Below are 16,143 nucleotides of genomic sequence, written 5' to 3'. Positions count from 1 at the left end.
GGACATGCTAGTGCTACAACAACTAATTTAAAAGTGGAAAAGGCAATCAACATTAATTGATTTTATTTAAATGGAAAAATGTTATGGTTTTTAATGGCAGATTTAGATATTAAAATCCTTCTTACTGAAAAATGTCCAATAGAATATATCATTTAAAAATTTTAAAAATACATGACTGAACTAGTAAAGAAAGAAATGGACATCCCCAAGTCAGAAGTGAAAAATGTGTAAGTCTGAGGCTACCATGGAACCTCAGCAGATTTCCAGCACTTCTGTCTTAATAAGCACAGCACAGATGATAAATGCTAGAAATTGAATGAGGACGGGAGTTTAGACAGAAACACCCACATCACCCACATACAAGCTCTGGTAGGCTCCAAAGTGAAAATTCACATGTTAAACGACAAATATTTGAACAAAGGATTCATGAGAATGAAAGTGCTCCAAGTAAAGCAGAATTTTTTTAATTCGGTATTTTCAGAACTCAGTGAAGCACAATTTAAATAAAACAGAAATGTGATTCGAAATACAATTTACTAAAAACTGACCCCAGTAGAAAGCTTAGAAAGGTAAACTTCCAGAGGAGAAACAGAATAAACAACATCATACACACGCTTCACCAAGCCTAGGTGTTTTCATGACTAAATCTTCAAACACCAATTAGTCCCAATGTCATATAATTTGTTTCGGAACTTAGAAAATGAAGAAAAACCTCAAATTTATATAACTAAGCACATATAGCATTAATACCTACACTTGATGAATATATCAAAAATGAAGCAGAAAAATAGAAAGAAAACCACTAGCCAATCTCACTTAGAAATATCAGTGCAAAAATCCTCAATCAAGTATTAGTACATAGACTGCAGAAGCATGCTGAGAAATTCATAGAGCAAGGCCATATGAGATTTTACTCTAGGAATGCAATAGTGCAAAGGTAATTCAATATTAGGATATCCATAAATATAATTCATCATTTTGATTGATATAAGGAGAAACATACAAAATACAACTCTCATTCTTGATTTTTAAAAAACTCTAAAACTGGAATGTATACTTTATATGTGTCTATATAATATTCTGACACAATTAGAGAAGAGATAAAATTAGAGATATAGAAATTAGAAAAAAAATTAAAACTAATCTACTTCTACAATAATGAATAGTGTACCTGAAAAATATATGATAATTATAAGACTAACTCAAGGCACAAGCAACACTCCAAAAAAAAATTAAAACACTTAACAATAAAATTAGTAAAAATTGTACAAAACATATACAAGGAAAACCTAAAATCCAAGTGATGCAAAACTAGCCTCAAACAACTGCAAATACATCTTTTGGATAAAATGTGTTGTATTTTGAGTTTAGGAAATAGTCCACAATACCACCCTCACTCAGATATGAAATGAAGAGATCAGGATTCCTCAAACCATCCTCACTTCTGACACCAAATGCAAGGTTAGGGGTCCCCAAGACCACCATCTGCTTTGATAATTCACTGGCAGGACTCACAGTACCACTGACAGTTATCATTTGTTACAGTGAAAGGACATATATGAAAATCAGCCAAGGGAAGAGATGATGGGGCAGACTCCACAAAAATTCCAAGTGCAGAGCTTCTAGCTGTCCTCTCCCAGTGAAGTCAGGAACATCAGCTCTTCTGGAAACAATGTGTTACAATAGGCATGCAGTATTGCCAACCAAGGAAATTCACCTGAGTTTTGGTCTCCATAATGATTTTTGATGCTTGTTCATGTAGAGCTGATTGGCTGTCCACATGGCTGACCTCAATCTCTAGCCCCGCCAGAGATTGAGCTAATATCATGTAACCCAAAGCCTCCATCCTAAATCGCATTGTTAGACTATCTAGTGTGGCCAAAAGCCCTCAGCTAAACAAAGATATTTTTACCAAGTAGGACATTCCAAGAGCTTAGAGAAACTCCTGGGCGCTAAGGGTAAAGGCCAGATCTCTCTTTTGGCAAGGTTGAATTATTCAATATGGAAACATAAATGCCAGTTTTCCCTATATTAATTTGTACAATTTGATGTAATCCCAAGAAAAATATCTATTTTTTTGGAATTATAAAATTTGATCTGAAATTCCAAATTAAAAAACTCTAAAAATGTCAAGAAAACCGTGAAAAATAAAAATGAGAACAGATTATCAGAACATCAGGGATTCCTATCAAATATCAAAACATCCTCTATAGTTGCTCTCTCCTATACAATAGCTGTTCAGATATTTATTTACACAATTGGTTAAATTAAAAATTAATAAAAAGTACATAAAATAAAAATTCAGTTTATCATACTAGCCATATGTTAAGCTGCATATCAATGCAGCTATAGACCATTTCCATTATCTCAGAAAGTTCTGCAGAACAGTGCTGCTCTAGAGCCTCTGTATTTAAGCAGTATTGCTTCATAAACGGAAGAGTGAAATAGAAAGTCAAGACATAGACTGACCCTAAATTATGGATATTTAATATATAATAAAAATGAGATATCAAATCAATGCTATAATAATATTTAGTAAATGATATAAAGTAGCTGGATAGCCATTTGAGAAAATATAAAATTGGATGCACACCTCACACCATAAATAACCAAATGGATCCATCTATATATATTCTGATTTACATGCATATATATGTGTATATATATTTTATACCTATATATAAAGCATGCTAAATTCGTCTAAACTCTGGATTTGGGGATGAGCTAACTATGATTCAAAATCAAAATACACTAAAAAAGAAAAAGAATAAAATAAGACACCACTTAAATCAAGTGATCAAAGTTAACATAACTAATTTTGCACTAATTTCAGTACAAACTAAAATTTTCTTTTGAAATCATGTTTTTTAATGTGATACACAGAGAAGTAGATGTGGTCGTCTATGTACTGTATATTCTATCAAAAATGTTTTACTTGAATCTAATCATAAATAATTTAACAAAACTATATTGAGGAACATTCTGCAGAAACTGAAACAACTGGCCAGGACTCTTTAAAAAATGTCAGTGTTGGGCTTCCCTGGTGGTGCAGTGGTTGAGAGTCCGCCTGCCGATGTAGGGGACACAGGTTCGTGCCCCGGTCCGGGAAGATCCCACATGCCGCGGAGCGGCTGCGCCCGTGAGCCATGGCCGCTGAGCTTGCACGTCCGGAGCCTATGCTCCACAACGGGAGAGGCCACAACACTGAGAGGCCTGCATACCGCAAGAAAAAAAAAATGTCAGTGTCATGCAAATAAGGGCATACTTTTAGATTAAAGGAGACTATGAGGCGTGACTACTAAATTAATTTTTTAATCCTTAATTATACTGTATTAAAAAAGAAAGGTAATGTGAAGAACATTATTGGACTAGGAAACCTTTAAAATGTATGTTAGATAATATTGTTCAAAGTTAAATTTCTTGAGTGTGATGATCACACTGGAATTCTATAGGAGAAATTTTTCTTCTTGAGAGTTACATGCTGAAGTATTTAAGAGTGAAATATTTCTTATTAGGCCTGCTACTCACTACCAAATGGCTTAAAATAAAGCATCCATCTGTCTATCTGTATCAGCCTCTTCTGTGAACAAACCACCCAAAACTCAATGCCTTGGCTTAATATAACAATAACTTATTAACGTACAAATTTCTGATTGGCAATTGGAACAAGATTCAGATGGATAACTTTGCTCATTTTCCCTGGGCTCACTCATGATGTAGTCACCTGGCACTTCCTCTGGGAACAGATGATCTATGATCATCTTATTCACATGCCTGGTGGTTGTCAGCCTGTTGGCTGGAGCACCTTGATTCTCCTCTACTTGGCCTCTCTGAAGGATGGCTAGAGCATGTTTATATGGTAGTAGAATTCTACCAGGGGAGAGAGGAAACTTCAAGCTTAGGTTCAGAACTCACACGATATCACTTATACTGAATTCTATTGGTCAAAGCAAGACACAAGACCATCCCACATTCACGGGTTGGGAGACCAACCTCATCTCTTGCAATGAGAAGCTGCAAACTTCTGTCACTGTTTTAAACTCACCATACCATCTATTTATATTATCTAAATAGTATCTATCCATTCATCCATCCATCCCTCTCTCCATCTATCCATAGACAAACCAAATATGCCCATTTTTAACAATTTGTCATTCTAAGTAGACTGTATGGGTGTTTACTGTAAAGTTTTGTAGGACTGAAATTTTTTTAATTGTTGGGGAAAATTTTAAATGAAACATGATTCAAAAATCTTATCTCCCTGCATTATTTTTCTGCTTAATTCCCCCCCCCCGATACTCACATAACAAAAAAATCATTCAAGAGTTTTCCTAATTCTGGGGTTCTAGTGAATCCACGTATAAGAGGTCTTTCCATGTATAGGAAGATGTGAATTGCATAAATGTAGTCTTCATTTTACTCTAATTAGTTGCCATGTAGGATAACCTTGTGGGTCAGTTTGCCTAAGATGGTTTTTAGAGTAATTTCTGTAATAATTTTGCTAATTTAGAATATAGCAAATAAACTATTTTCTATTAATTCTGTAATTTGCTGTATCAGTAAGTTTCAGATAATCAATGAGCTTGTTCTTTTAGACCTCAGAGTAACTTTCTCTATATTTTCTTATAATAGATTTTTTTTCAGATACTATTAAATTTAGTCCAAAGGCTTTGAAGTTTAAATTTATTAACATCATGCACATTTCTCTCATGTATAAACTTAGACTTTCTATAACTGCAAAAGCAGAAATGTGGTCAGTACCAGATGAATTTCTACATACTTAATTACCACTATTATTTTTCTTAACCATTACTTGAAAATATTTATAATTTATATTTAACTCTGTGGCAGTTTGTACTCTGTCAATTTAGTTAAGCTACAACTGTTTTTCAGAATTCCATGTCCTATATGTTCTAGATTAGAGTTGGCAAAAATAAGAAATTGCTTGAGAATTGGAAAGCAGAAGTGAAGAAGCTGCTATTACACTTTGAAGGTCATTGGATTAGACGCTGTGACAGACAGAAAAAAGCAGGTTCAATCTTGTTTTAGTCTTCTCTCTGCAAGCCTCGATGATCAACTGCAATTAAAACCCACCATCAGATGTCTGGCTGGAGACCTTAAAAAGTAGGAGTTATGCAATCTGGATAATTTGCCCTAGGCTTCTTCCTTCACTTCTCTTACGTTCCCATTTCATTTGGTAGCTGGACATTACTGGCTTCCCAGAATCCCCTGAAATTCCTGACTTTGTGCCTATGTCAGTTATTTAGTAGTGCTGATTAGTGACCTTTCCCTGATCTCCCAAATCTCCCTTTCACACCCTTCCTTCTCTAGTCTCTTCCATAATTATGTAAGGTCTTATCCTCATAATTAATCCCTAATCCATAATTCTCATGGTAAATTTTTTCCTTGTTCAAATCCTATTGATAGTTATTTTATAAACAATAATTGAACATTTCAAAGTCTTACACAGTGTTGGTTTGTAAGGTGCCACACAATATAAAATAAGGCAGTTGTTCTACTATTTTTTACCAGATTTACCAGATGTTCTACCATTTTTTACCAAATCTGGTTTTACCTGATTTCTTCAGAATATGATTATTCCCACGTTATATTATTTATGTATGGAAATAATTGTAAACATTTCCTTTCCATAAGTCTAAGAAGTAATTCAGCAGTAAAATCATGTCATTTAATGAACTTTATTTCAAGTACAATATGGATTTGGAAACTTAACTTTGTAAGGCAAATAATTAGTTATGGAAATTTCTACTTGATAATTAGAAAAGAGTCAAAGTTCATTTTTACAAAGGCTTGATGATTCCTTTTATTTTAGATAACTTAAACAAAAGAAAATCTTTTGTTGTTAACACTAATTCATTTTTTTTCCTTTGTGTACATTCCTTTGTGATTTTCAAGGTCATAGTTAATAAACAATGAACAATACTTTTATTTCACCAGGGAACATAATAAATTGTAGATTTACACTTAAAAGCAAAACCTCTGTCTTTAGTATGGTGAGATTCAGCTTTCTTCTTTGTACTTCAATTCCCAGTTCTTCGCAGTTTCCTCTCCTATACAAGTATTCATTGTCACAGGGAAGAAGTCTTGTCACATGCAGTGACAAATTTGTTTCATTTATTTAAAATGGAGCCTTTGTATTTCACTCCATATGCTAATGTAAACATGTCTTTAATGATTAGGAAAAGATAAAATCCTTAACTAGTAGGAGCAGAAATTTCTCAGTGTTCAAAGGCTTATAAGCAAACCACATACTGAGTTGCCAATCCAGCTGCCTGAACAACAATCCCCTTTTAATCAGTAAATCATTATGCCAATAACAACATCAATGACAAAAAAAGTTCAGTCTAGTTTCACAGCTTGCTTTGTACTTTCACAAAGTACACCATCCCACTGAATCAAAAATCCAGACTTTAGAAATCAAAAAAAGAGTCCTATTCTATCTCTGAATCAAGGCCCAAGCCATGTTGCTTACGAATTTGCTAAATCATGATCGTCAGACATGCCTTTGGCATTGAATCTTGTCAAATGGTTGCTCTCCAAATATCATCAATACAACCTGTTAATATGGCAAAGCTGCCTAGAGTTTACTACTTACTGTGGTAAGGGAGAATACCACCTTACAAGGCTTCGGCAGTGTCTTGGAGGGGGATACATAAGGCAAGAAGGTGCAGTAATCACAATTAGTTTTGGTATCCCTTGGTTTATAAGCTACTTTTGTCAGTCTGAAATGCACCACTTGAGTTTTTTTTCAAGAAGATTCCGGGAATAATAGTCTCCATATGCCAAGATACATTATAAAAGAAGTAAAGCCTTGCCTAAATAGACATCCTTCCACTTACCCTTAAATACCTTCTGCTACATCCTTCCAGATCTTTAGCTTCTGAAGGTAACCAGGCTGTTCTATGTCTGTTCCAAAGACCATCCCAGATCTGGGGAGAAAAGAATAAAGTGTCAAAGTTACTTTTTTTTTAATCAAACAAAATCACCATTGCTTTAGAGTGATAGATTGTGGCCAAGGAGAATTCAGCAGTGGATGAATTCCTAATTGCCCTTTCATACCTACCTGAAGAGCCATCTCCTCTAGGAAATTTTGGATCCTTCACCTTGAATTAGGAATTCCTCCTATGTTCTCTCATGGGATTTGTCATTATCCAGCATCAAATTTTATTTTTATAACCATAAGTATATCTCTTCATATCCCTTACCAGTCTGTTAGTCCTTAAAAGTAAAACATGCCTAATGAGGCTCAGTATCCACAATGTCAAGAAATGCTTCTTGAATAAATGAATGAGGTAATTCTTACTGATATGTGAAATACTAATCCTCTCCTAAGAAATCTGATAATGAAAATACTTCTATTAACTGGAAAGGGGGAAGTTATATCCACATATTTCCAGATAGTTTAGATTATTGCGTTCATCTTAATGGGACTGTAAAAAGCATGATCACATATCAAATTTTTAATCACTTATTTAAGAATCAGCAGAAAGACAAGATAGCATTTAAGGACATGGGACTGATGAATCCGATGGGAGAAAAGAATCCTGAATTTAAAATATCAAGTTAGAAATAAAACCGATGACCTTTTTATAACAGAACCAAGACCTTAGGGTAGTTACTTTTTCAAAAAGTAAAAAAAAAAAAAAATCACAGCTTAGAGGTTTTTTACAAATTAACCTCAAAAGTTAAATGGCACTACATACAAGATTTTTAGACCTTTATCACTGTTACTCAAACAAGAATACATTCTCTTATAGAACTGGAAAACTACAAGGTGGCCTTATTAGAAAACCCTCTAGAACAATGGTACACATTGTTCCTCTCTGTGAACCATTACCAGTCTGCTACAAGGTATAGAGCTTACACCAGAATGTAAATCACTTATATTTCTAAGATGACTATCTTTGTTCAGCTGACATTTTCTTTCCAGCAAGACCTTCTTAATAAAGATTTACATTCTGGCTCAAGCTCCTTATCCCAATGGGAACCAAAGACTTCATGGACCAGCTGATCACATCATAGAGATGAAAGATCTTTTTAATTGTCTTGCTTATTCCAAGTCTGAGTATGCTTCTGTAAGTTTTCTTACTTTTTTCTTGGAGAGTGAATGTGAATAAAGAACTTTATTAGACCTCAAATTACTTGATGGTGACTTTTAAATAGAAGCAAACTAAAACAAAACTGTACCATAATCTTTTTTTTTCTTAAGAATAATTTGAGTTCTTCAAAAGAAATCCAAAACTATTGTAGTGGAATGAATAGTAGCCCCCACAAAACATATATCCATGTCCCAATCCCCTAGAGTAACCTGTTAACGGTAACTTGTTCGTAAAAAGCACCTTTGCAGATGTAATTAGGGTAAGGATCTGAGGTGAGGATATCATCCTATATTATGCTGGTGGCTCCTAAATCCAGTGACAAGTGTCCTTATAAGAGACACAGAAAACAGACACAGAAGAGAAGGCAATGTGAAAACAGTGGCAGAGATTGGAGATTTGCCTCAAGTCAAGGAAGCTGTCAACCACCAGAAGCTGGAAAAAGCAAGGAACAGATCTGACCCTTCTGGATTTCAGACTCCTAGACTCCAGAGAATAAATTTTTATTATTTAAAGCCACAGATTACATGGTATTTTGTCACAGAAACCTCAGAAAATAAACTAGTTTCCACATATTTTGTGGAATTGAAACTCTGTGTAAATCAACAAGAGATTAACACTAGCCATGTTTAGACAACTGCCCCCAGTAGTATAAAAGACATGTTGTCTTTGTGATTTATGTCCTATTAAGATCCCTTAAATAAACCTCAGTTTTACTTTTATAACTAACTCATTTGTCTTATGGTTACATTAATTTGTGACTGCTGCTCAGAGAATATTTCTATTATTATGGTTTCTCATACCGAAATGAAAACACTAAGAACCATCAGCACTGACCAGACTGAAACCTGATAAGTTACCTTGAATCATATAAAGTTCCCAATATTTGTAGTTTAAAAATAGTTGCACATTGGCATTTTCATATGGTTCAGATTTAATGATCAGTAGGATTTATTCAAGGGAAAAAATAAAACATGGTCTGTAAATACTTGATATTTTGATGATTATTCTCTTCCTTTAATGGGTTTTGTCAAGGCTCTTCAGTGGTTTAGACTACAATCCTTCGACAGTGACAGTATCTTCTATGAATAAATCATACACTTCACAACACACTACACAGAGGAGAAATAGAGCAACAGATAAAATAAGCTACAGAACCATTAGAGATGCCTGTTCTTGTTCATAAGTGCTCATCACTGGCTGATTTAATTTTCTCTTGGCCAAAATGCTCCTTATTCTGGTGATGTTCTGAAATAAAATCATAAACATTGATGCATGTTCAAACAAAAGTGAGGTCTGGTTCATTAAAAAGTGCTTACCAGCTGACAACATACACTCAGCTGGTTGTTTTTATATATGATTCAGAGGCAAGATATAAACATGAATCATAGAAGGAAAACAACTTGAGATAGTTATCTTCTGGAACACCAAAACACTGCCATCCACAGGCCATTTTCAAAGATTTTTCTGCCTACTATGTGTAACTCAAATAGAGATTTCTTTTATCTCAAATTTTAGAAATTCTAGCCACTAATGGAAATCCCCATTTTATAAAATAAAAAACTTATACCATAATAAGGCAGTTTGAGAATTTGAATACAAAAATTTTTGTAGCTAAACTATTTCACATATTACATTGATCTGATTTTTTTCAAATAGTATTGATTTAAATTTTTTTTGGATTTACAAATGTAGATAAATTATAAAGTGTTTGCCAAACTTATTTAACTCTGGAATTCATGTCTCAATATACAGCTAGAGGAATTTGATAAAACACACTTTGGATAGTAACTATAATATTGAAAGATGTATATCAAGAAATTAAGTGGGTGGTTTTGTTCTTTGAAAAAGGGAAATTATACCAGGATGCAGAAGATATCAAAGAATGATTAATAGATGAATAGCCTAACCCCAAATAGGAATATAAAATCAGCAGTCTAAAATGGCAAGGAAAGTTAAAAAATGAATGGAAACTATAGTACCACTATTATTTGGTATTTTATGGTGATCTCAATGAGTTTCTGTACACTCATCAACTGAAATTATTTATTATGGGTTTCTGATTTTTTTAAACTCAACTCATTCAATTTAATTGTATGAGACAATTAGTAGGGGTATTCAGAGATTGTCATGTCTAAAAATTACTGCTGACGTATCTAATTGAAAAATAGAAAGCAATGTGTTTTGCTTGGAGAAAAGAAAATACTTTCCGTGCAAAATCTAGAAGCCAAGAAAAAAACCTAATATATTATCTTCCCAAGTTAATCACCCATGGTACTTCATCTGTAATACTCTGACACTCTTATTTTTCTTCAGTTACCATGGATGGATATCTATGTACATGTTAAATCTCCCTTACTAGATTATAAGTGCCTTCAGATAAAAAAATTTTGTGTGTGCATGTTTATATGCACACACATCTCAATTTTAAAAATAATATATGCATAAATACAGAGATGGGGGATAAATAAAACTTGTAATACCCTTATCTGGAAAAAAACCCTGCTGCTAAAACTGCTGCTATATATCTTTTCTGTCTTTATATATATATTTGTTTTAGAAAAATTAAGTGTTATATATGCTATTTTTGTATCACTCAGATCTCATCTTCCCTGAAAAAACAAGATTAATATATGTCTTTACTGCTTTGTTTCTCCTATGAACTGCTGTTTAATAATTAAGATCACTCACTGATTATTTAGAAATATATTTAACCCAAGAATACCACCCATTGGTCATACAAGGAAGGTGATATGAAGAGGAAAATTTTCTGTCCTTAGGTAGTATTTTAGACTTTCCCAATTAAAACAACAAAGCATGCAGAAAATAATTGCTCTGCCTTTAAAATGCTTTTGTAGAAATAGATAAAAATTATTTTCTAATCTTAAGGGGAAAGAATCCCCTCAAAAAACATTTTTTGTCTGTTTAAAGATCTAGAATGTCCTCAAACATCATAAAATATTCTATCTGATTAGTAAAATAAATTGTGAGAATGAGAAAGACCTTGCTACTACTGGGAAAGGGATTGCAGAGGAGCAGTCTTGTCCAATTAGTAGAATTACCCCCAAATGAAAATGAAGCCAGCCTAAGCATTAAGAAAACAGTGACTAAAGACTCCCCTTTTCTCAGTGAGAGGAACTGCATAAAAATCAACTTCAGGTGGGACTGGGGCTTCTTTCCAATGACAGAAATAGTACAAAATCTCATGACTCCCCAGTCGCCATATTCTAGGTAACTGCCTTTCCAGATGACTCCTTAAGTGTCTAATCCTCCAAATCCAGAGGCCTAGTGTCAAGTATTCTGCATATTCCCCAGTGACAAGACTGCTTTTTCACATATGTCTTATAAAAACTTAGACTAGCAGAAAAGTAATGTCCTTCACTGGAGAACATATCCACACTGTAGGCCCAGGTAATCCAAGCTTATCACAAACACAAACAAAACTTTAGTTTTAGTAAGAATACAAGGTAGCTTTGTCATTTCTCCAGCACTCAGTACCAAAACAACACAACTCTCAATCTAATCATTGTCTCTCATGATTAGCATTATTTAGGTGCCAAATGAGTCTCCCCATGTTTTGTCCTCTGTTCTTGGAACAAAGGCAACTAGTCCAAATGCAGTTGAGTTTGGTGTGAGCAACCTTCTACAGAGTAGCAAAACAGTAACCCATGCTGGAGACATATCAGGGTGAAAGGAGATTTAATCAAAGAGTGCTTAAAAAGAGAAAGGCAAATTAATTAATTTTAAAATCTTCTATTTCAGAGAGCTAATACAATTGATTTTTGTATAAAGAACTATCTCCCAATGGGAAACAGCAAAAGCAGTTGAAAGAGGGGAATTTATAGTGATACAAACTTAGGAAACAAGAAAAATCTCAAACAAACTTACCTTACAACTAAAGGAACTAGGGGGAAAAAAGAACAAACAAAACCCAAAGTTAATGAAAGGAAAGAAATCATAAAGATCAGAACAGAAATAAATGAAATAGAGACTAAAAAAAAAAAAAATCAGTGAAACTAAGAGCTGTTTCTTTTGAAAAGGTAAACAAAACAAAAAATTTTAGCCAGACTCATCAAGAAAAAGAGAGGGCCCAAATCAATAAAATCAGAAATGAGTTTCCTCAAAAAACTAAACATAGAACTACCATATGACCCAGTAATTCTACTCCTGGGTATATATCCAAAGAAAATGGAAACTAATTCGAAAAGATACATACACCCCAATGTTCATAGCAGTATTATTTACAGTTGCCAAGATATGGAAGCAACCTGTGCCCATCAACAGGTGAATGAATAAAGAAGAGGTAGTATATGTATATACTAAGTAATACTATTCAGCCATACAAAAGAATGAAATTTTGCCGTTTACAACAGCGTGAATGGATTTGGAGGGAACTGTGCTTAGTAAAATAAGTCAGACAGTGAGAGACAAATACTGGTGTTATCACTTATATGTGGAATCTAAAAAATAAAACTGGTGAATATAACAAGAAAGAAACAGATTCATAGATATACAAAAAAAAATTAGTTGTTAGTTGTGGAGAGAGGGAAGGGGGTACGGAAGGGGGTAGGGAAAAGATAAAAGTAGAGGATTATGAGGTACAAACGCCAGGATATATTGTACGATATAGGGAATATAGCCAATATTTTATAATAATTTTAATAGAGTATAATCTTTTAGAGTGATTTGTGAATCACCAAGATGTACCCCTGACACTTATACAATATTGCAAATCAACCATACCTCAAAAATAAAGAACTATCACCCAGTATGATCATTCATTGACTTGCTGCTCTTTGTTTTCCTATTCATTGTAGTTATTCATAAATTAATGTGCAATCACAAGAGCTGCACCTAGAAAGTGAACAATAAATACTTTATAATATTACATACATTACTCTTAAATTTGTATACATGTAGCTTGAGACATTATTGGCAATTATATAGACTTCAAATATTAAAATTTAATATTTATTAAATATCAATTTAATATTTTTATGTACAAAAATAAAATTTTTCAATTTTATTTAAATGTTTAATTATAATTTAAAATTAGTTAATTATAATTATATTTAACTGTTTTAATAGGCAATTTTGAATGCTCTAAAGAAAAAAACCTTTGAGAACATATAGAATAATTTTAATTTTAAAAATATTTATATTCATATCTTAATGAAAATATTCAAACTTCATATACTTTAAATAAATTACACAGATTTTAATTCTGTATCTCATTACTATCAATAGGGCACAAATATTGAAAATCGTAACTACAGAAACATTGGTTTGACTAAAAAGTAAGAAAAATAGATTTAATGGAATAAATAATAACATGAATTATTCATTTATTTATTACTTATCTAAACATTGTTGGTTCACCAACAGGACATCCAAAAATGCATGATAAGGATTAAATTCTCTTACCTTTGATACCTTGCTGAACTTTAGTTAAGAAAGTTATACACACATTTTTTACTTTATCTTTATGAAGGTATATTTGATAAAATAGAATAATAAAAAGTCTTATTTACCTATTTGTTTCTTTGTGCTTTCAAATATTTAGACAGTTAGTATACAAATATCAATTTTTTTCTCTCATAGCAGGCTACTTGAATGTAAGGGGTAGACCTGATTTTAGTATACTTTCAAGTGCTTCAACAACTTTTCAGGTAAGGAGGAGTTGTTAAATGAATGCTCTAACCTACGACCATTTGAAAATAAGCCTTCAACATAAACATAAGGTGGTAGGGTAGAAAAATTTTGAGTCACAACTTTTTCCATATAAACCTTTGTCAGCACAATTTCTTTTGGCATTCATAATATCCAGCTGTCCTTTGAACATTTGAAAGCAACTCATTTTGATCTCCTGGATATTGGTAGACATTTTTCTTAAAAAAAAATCTTTTGGGTTTCACTGGTGGCGCAGTGGTGGCGCAGTGGTTGAGAGTTCACCTGCCGATGCAGGGGACATGGGTTTGTGCCCCGGTCCGGGAAGATCCCACATGCCACGGAGCGGCTAGGCCCTTGAGCCATGGCTGCTGAGCCTGCACGTCCGGAGCCTGTGCTCTGCAATGGGAGAGGCCACAACAGTGAGAGGCCCATGTACCGCAAAAAAAAAAAAAAAAAAAAAATCTTTTGGAACATTTTACCCATTTTTCTAATCATAGACTTTTTATAATCTTTTTCTAAATATAAAATTCTTTAACCTGACATTGTTCCAGAGTGGAAACAATTATAAAAAAATAATTATTTTATCTGACTTGATCTTTGTGGTTTCTTCCTTAAGAACATTTTTTTCATTTCTCCATTGTGCTCTCATTCTGTTCTCTATATTTGTCACCTTCTCTTTCTTTCCATGTATCCCCCACATTCAATGAGACCAGTTGTTATAATCCTGATTTGATTTGCCCAGTATCACTTTTACTCATTAATGATCCAAAAATTTTCTTGTCAGTACAAATATTTATAACTTATTATTGCATCCATTTCCATTTTCCTTTTTATTTTGTTGCCTTTATGTCAGCATTTATGGATTTCTATATACTTATTTCACTTAGGCCAACAGCACTATAATTCATGCTTGAAGGAAGTTTATCTAACAAATGTATTTTCTCCATAATGCATATAATAGACTCCTTGCACTTAGAACCCTGGACAACACTTCACCGATATGCTAAGTAATCAATAAAAAGCACAAAAATATTAAAAAATGTGACACTAAATAGACTGCAAATAAGATACCTGTTTATAGTAGAATAAAAAAAGGCAGAATGTTGCTTTAACCTGTACTAGTAGTGTGCATGTTAGGGACTGAAGTTTTGCAGTGCTCTGTGTATATCTGCAAATAATTATTAAAGTTCTACAAGTACTGATTTGGGGGTTACACAAAATTTAGCAAGTAGGCAAATTCACAAATATTAAGTCTAGGAATAATGAGAATCAAATGTACACTGTTTTCCCTTCAGTTACTTTCAAACTACCAGCTTGCTTGTATTTGAAATGTGTATTTTGGAGACAGCATAAAGTTGGGTCTTTCTTTTTTTAGTCTGTTCAATCTCTTTTAATTGGAGCTTTATTCTCTTACTATCATAATTACTAGTATGGTAGGGTTTTGTCTATCACCTTATTATTTTTTCTCTGTTTGACCTCTCTTTTGTGCTCCTCTCTTTCATTATTCTGCATTCTTCTGAATGAATTAAAGGTTTATTTTTAGAATTCCAATGGGAATTTATGTATTGGGGTTTTAGCAGTACCTCATATTTTTAAACAACTGCTCCCATGAACTGCAATATGCAGCCTTGTTTTTTCAGTTTACATAGTTATTATCACACCAGTTCTTGTAAAGTGTAGAAATATAGCAATTAAATATGTCCATTGGACTCCTTCCATCTTTTATAATAGGGGTAGGTAAATATATTAGGCATTTTGTGCCAGTTTCTCTTTGCTATTTCTGCACAAAAGCAGCCGTAGACAGCAAGTAAAAGAATGGACATAGCAGCATTCCAATAAAAAATGTTTATAAAAATAGGTCCTAATATGCTGATCCCTGCTTTATACTTCATGCTATAGTTTTCATATATATTAATTCTACATATTGCATAAACCCTATGAGGCTATGTTTTAATATTTCTAAATTATATGTATTTTAAAGATATTAAGAGAAAAATTAGTCTTTTATACTTACTTAAATCTATATATTTACTATTTCTGGAGCAATACATTACTTCCAGAATATCTGAGTTTTCACTAGTATCATTTCCCTTGAGCCTGAATAATTTCCTTTCACAATTTGGTAATATAAGAATGCTGGTAACGATGGCCTGCCTGAGCTGAGGTGTTGGCGGCAGCCATTCTACACTAGGACTCTGGTCGGAGGAGCCAGGTGTGAGGCCTCTGCATGTGGCCCCCTATGAGCAAGTGAAAACCAACTAAGCACAAAGGAAAAACAAAAGTTATCTCAGAGCTATGACTATTTTCAAGGCTACTGTTTTTCTCTGTGGTACACTGCCTATGGGGCAAAACAAGG

At 33.3% G+C, this 16,143-nt stretch overlaps 1 long non-coding RNA gene across 1 annotated transcript; it reads right to left on the bottom strand.

Moving 5' to 3' along the window:
- Window positions 1–442: 442 nt before the first annotated feature.
- On the bottom strand, window positions 443–15,887 carry LOC149750285 (uncharacterized). The gene is made up of 2 exons (XR_016392172.1): window positions 6,861–15,887; window positions 443–3,213 (listed from the first exon to the last, which is right to left on the bottom strand). It is a non-coding gene; the product is annotated as an uncharacterized LOC149750285 (long non-coding RNA).
- Between the last annotated feature and the right edge of the window lie 256 nt (window positions 15,888–16,143).

The sequence above is a fragment of the Delphinapterus leucas genome, chromosome 2 (assembly GCF_059928025.1).
Source record: "Delphinapterus leucas isolate spDelLeu-1000000601 "Yukka" chromosome 2, BTC_Dleu_Yukka2, whole genome shotgun sequence".
In the NCBI taxonomy this organism is placed as follows: Eukaryota; Metazoa; Chordata; class Mammalia; order Artiodactyla; family Monodontidae; genus Delphinapterus; species Delphinapterus leucas.
This window is presented reverse-complemented; position numbering and strand designations above follow the sequence as displayed.